Source organism: Pteropus medius, unplaced genomic scaffold (assembly GCF_902729225.1).
Source record: "Pteropus medius unplaced genomic scaffold, Ma_sr-lr_union100, whole genome shotgun sequence".
NCBI lineage: Eukaryota > Metazoa > Chordata > Mammalia > Chiroptera > Pteropodidae > Pteropus > Pteropus medius.
The window spans coordinates 12291589-12296581 of NW_024354500.1; the positions used below are offsets into that span (position 1 = coordinate 12291589).

Genomic DNA, 4993 nt, shown 5'->3' on the forward strand with positions numbered 1-4993 from the left:
AACTGAACTGTGTTATATAAAAGAATGTCCTTGCCCTTTTAAAAATATTTTATTTTTCAGAGTAGTTTTAGGTTCACAGCAAAACTGAGCAGGCAGTACAGAGTTTCTATACATCCCCTGTCCCCACATGGGTACGACTTTCCTCACCTTCAACAACCCACACCACACTGGTACATCTGTTACAATCAATGAATCTGTATTGACATAATATTACCACCCAGAGTTCATAGTTTACATTCGGGTTCATTCTTGCTGTTGTGATATTTTCACTTTCTCCATAGTTTTGTTTTTTCTAGAATGTCATAGAGTTGGAATTATTCAGTATGTAGCCTTTTTAAATGGTCTTTTTTTCACTTAGCAATAGGCATTAAACGTTCCTCCATGTTTTCTCATGGTTTCGTAGTGCATTTCTTTTTAGCACTGAAAAACATTCCATTATCTGAATGTACCACAGTTAATTTACCCATTCACCTACTAAAGAATATCTTGGTTGCTTCTAAGTTTTGTCAGTTATGAATAAAGATGTGCAGGTTTTTGTGGGGACATAAATTTTCAACTCTGGTAAATACTGAGCAGCACTATTGCTGAATTGTTAAAGAGTATGTTTAGTTTTATAGAAACTATCTTCCAAAGTGACTACCATTTTGCATTCTTACCGGCAATGAGAGAAGTTTCCATTGCTCCACATTCTCGTCAGCATTTGGTATTGTCAGTGTTTTGGATTTTGGACATTCTATTAAGTGTTTAGCCCTTGTTTTTAAGAAATATACATGAAAATACTTACCGGTAAAGAGGCATTGCAATGTAATCTTTCATAGTTCAGAAAAAAGTGTACATGTGCATGTATAGTACATACTAGGCACTCACAAAGTAGTAGGTAGTAGTGATCCATCTGCTTTTTCCTAGCTTCACCTTTTCCCCCCTTCTTTTTCTCATCTTCAAAATCTTTCTTTCTGTTTTATATCCAGAATATCAGTAAGGAGAGCTTATTATGGCCATGGTTGGTGGGAGGAAGTGAGAGAAATACATTTCGATTCCTATGAGCTCTGACTATAAATTCTGGAGCAATGGTTTTCAAACTTGGCTACCTGTTGGAATCACTCATGAAGTTTTAAATAAATACCAATGCCTGGATCCATCCCTAGAGATTGCGATTTAATTGGATTGGAGTCTAGTCTAGATATTTAAAAGTGCTCCAGGTTATTCCAATGTTCAGTAAAGTATAAAAACACTGACAAGAAACTTGAATGGTGGATTTATTAAATGTTTAAATCCTAGATCAAATAAATTTGTGGACGTAGGTATCTCTTTGTTCTTTTAGCAAAGCAAGCTTTGTGCATTCAGAGGAGCACAACATAATTCTTAAACCTGGCCAGATGATCAGAATCTCACTCCCTACCTTCTGAATCATAATTTCTAGAAGAAAAGCCTGAGTAAATGTTTGCTTAAAAACAAAAACAAAAACAAAAAACAATTCCCAAGTAATTGTGATGATCAGTGAGGACTTGGGACATATGAGGATTAGATACACTTTTCTAAACTTCAGTGATCCTCTAGCCATTTCTTTGACTTCCAGAGTATAGTGTCTACTCAGATTAATTTATATTTATTGAGTATCAGCCATGCAGTAGGTAATATGGAATAGGGTTTCTTAATCCAGTCTCAGGATTCCCTTAGAAATCCAACTTGAAAGGATATAGGAAACACCTGGAGAACTATTAGAATGCTGTTATTGACTTGACCACCAGAGATCCAGATTTTGTAGCTGTGGCAGGGGCTTTGGAATAATTATTTAAATAATATTTTAAGTTGACTTTGAAGCAGATGTTTCAAGGATTAGCTTTAGAAAAACTCTTCTTCGAAGGAACCATAGATCACCTTCATGGACTCTTTGAAGTTGCAGCTGTATGCAAAGTTTTGTGTATGTGTATGCCTATGTACATTTTTCTGGGAAGAGAGGCCTTACTGGTACATTAGATTCTCAAAGGGGCCAATGACTTACTACCTAGGATAGAAAATTTGAGTAAGGTACAGGAAGTTTATAATCTAATAGGGAAATAAAACAAAATGTTACATTTTTACAAGTCATGATCTAAGTGTAGCCATAGATAGAAAGTAAGTACTAGGGGGCTGACAAGAGAATAAAATTAATTTAATACTGACTGTGTGACAGATATCATAAGGGTACTTTACATATGTTATGATACATCATTCTCATAGTAACCTGATGTGCCAGGATTTACAATCATCATTTTACAGATAAGGCTAAGTAATTTGCTCAAGGTCAGTTATTGAAGTCTATTTTACTCTACCATAGTAGTTTTCAAAATGTGGCCACAGTCCCCTGGGGTTCCCCAAAATTCTTTCAGGGGTCTAGGTAGTTAAAACGATTTCAAAACAATATTAAAATGTTATTACCTCTTTCACTGTATTGACATTTGCAGTGATGGAACAAAAGTAATTAAGGACAAAACTGCTAGTGCCTTAGCAAAAATCAAGACAGTGGCTCCCCAATTGTGATTAAAGTTGCTGTATTCCTTAACTGCCACACATTTACAGTAAAAATGAAATGCCTGTTTTACTTAAGAATATCCTTGGCTAAGCAGTGAAAATGTTTAATTTTATGAAAATTTCACCCTTGAATACATGTGTTTTTGATATCCCATGTGATGAAGGAGGAGTTACTATGGAATACTGAAGTGCAGTGGTCATCCCTGAAGGAAAGCATCTGTGTGGTTGTTTTTGTTGTGAGGTTGGTTAGCTGCTTTTTCCATGGCACAACGGTTTTATTAGAAGGAATGATTGACAAACATGCTGATTATTCAAACATGGGTATTTGGCAAACATTTTCTCAAAATGAATTAAATGAGCTTATTGATTCAAAGAAAACAACCGACAGTACTTTTTGCCAATGATAATACTCAGCCTTTCAAGTGCGAATTGGAATTTTGGAAAACTTTTCATTTCTGCCATGAGTTTGACAGCTTCTCAATGGTTGCAGGCTTTTATGATGAGATTGGCATTGATATTATTATGATTTAAAAAATATTATAAAATCATATATGATATATGGCAGATCTGCATAAACCAGTGAATCTATATTTTCCAAATGATCAATGCATGATGTTAAAAAAAAACCATGCATGGCTAAACAGATTTATTTAAGTGCAAAATAGACCAATAATTTAATGTAACAGCATGAAAAGTTAATTAATATTATTTCAGATTTCACAATGAAACTAACATTTAAGAAACTACCATTTGTGGAGTTTTGGTGTATTATCAAAAAAGAATATCCAAAATTTGAAGCAGATTTTTCTTCAGATATTTCAATCAAAACAATATAGTGTAACATAATAACTTCAGAAGCAGATATGAAAATCCAGCCGCCAGTCTTCTATTAAATCAGACATTAAAGAAATTTGTAAAATGTAATATTTTAATTTTTAATATGATAAATAGTGATAGGTATAATTCATTTTAACAAAACCTCTTTGAGGTCTTAAGTATGTTTTAAGAGTGTAATGGGATTCTGAGATTATACTGATCTTTCAGCATTCACCAGGAAGGATCAAGAAAAACTCCCTAACATTTGATAGTGACTATGAATTGGCTGGGAATTTAGCAATTGAAGATTAGGGCTGTTTGTGTGAGAGGATATTCTATGTAGAGTGATCAATGTGAGCTGAGGTCCAGAGAAGTAAAAATTTGGACAGTCCATTTCAATTTGAAAAGTATCTGCAGAGCGCCTTTTGTGTGTTTGGTTCTTGCTATGTGTACAGTGCCGGAGAATGAGACATAGTTTTTGTTTGTTTGTTTGTTTGTTTTTTAGGCGAGGCAACCCTTGATTGACCTCACAGATTACAAGGACCTTGTCAGTTTACAATCCCTTATTTTATTTTTTACACCTACAGCACCTAGTCTTCCTAGGTGGTCCCTCATTCCAAATACTAACCAGGCCTGACCCTGCTTAGCTTCTGAGATCAGATGGGATTGGGCTTGTTCAGGGTAGCATGGCCATAGACAAGACATAGTCTTTACCTTCAGCTCACAGTTCATATTGGTGGGAACACTGGTTTTTGAGTAGGAAAGCAGTCCAGGACACATACACATACATGGCTTGACCTCAACATTATTTTCCTAGGTGCTTTCTTTTTAAAGAAAAAAAAAAATTTTTGCTTAATATTAAAATTAATATTTATTATTCTATTCAACAACTTATATTTAATTAACTGTAATGCCCTTGGACTCTATTATAGAGGCAGTTTTGAGCAGCAGCCTCGGTTTTTCTTTGTGGATACCTTTTTCTTTATGTAGCCGCAGAAGCAGGTGGAATCTTTGAGCTGATATATGAGCAAGTTATGTCCATTAAAATTAATGAGAGCTGAATATGTGCACTGAGGGAAGAATATACTTCAAAAAGTCAATTTACACAATGTTCCTTGTTACGTTCTCATTGTAAGATTTCCATTTCAATTATACTTAATGAATTGTATTAGATGCCCCCGTCTCTAAGGTTAGTAACCTCAAGTATGTGATTAGTTCTGCTTCATGTCTTGGGCTGTCCAAGCAATCTTTTAGAAATGAAATTAACCTCACCACCTGTGATGTTTAGACAAATTTAACAGTTTCCAATATAGTTCAATGTGAACGTCTCTACAGCAAGAGTATGATTGAGAGACTAATAAAGGAGAGATAACAGATTGCTTGTAAAACATGACTTTAAGAGATAATAAATGACGTATGGTTCATTAAAAGAGTATCCCTAGTTATAAAAATAAACAAAACCATAGCACGAATGCATGGATATTCCGGGGAGGAAGTAGATCTTTTTTACCAGGCCTCCTCTCCTGGGTTGTGCACAGTTTGTCAGTAAACCTTGGTTTCACTAAAGATCGTAAACCAGTTTTGCTGAGAAATCCCAGAACAACATGATGGAAAACATAAACCACCCATTTATGTTATTTTTTACTTACTGGCTTCTGGATACAAA

The 4993-nt window shown here is 34.7% G+C and overlaps 1 pseudogene; it reads right to left on the minus strand.

Annotated features, from left to right (window-relative positions):
• Positions 1 to 3905: 3905 nt before the first annotated feature.
• Positions 3906 to 4025, minus strand: LOC120595231 (uncharacterized; annotated as a pseudogene).
• Between the last annotated feature and the right edge of the window lie 968 nt (positions 4026 to 4993).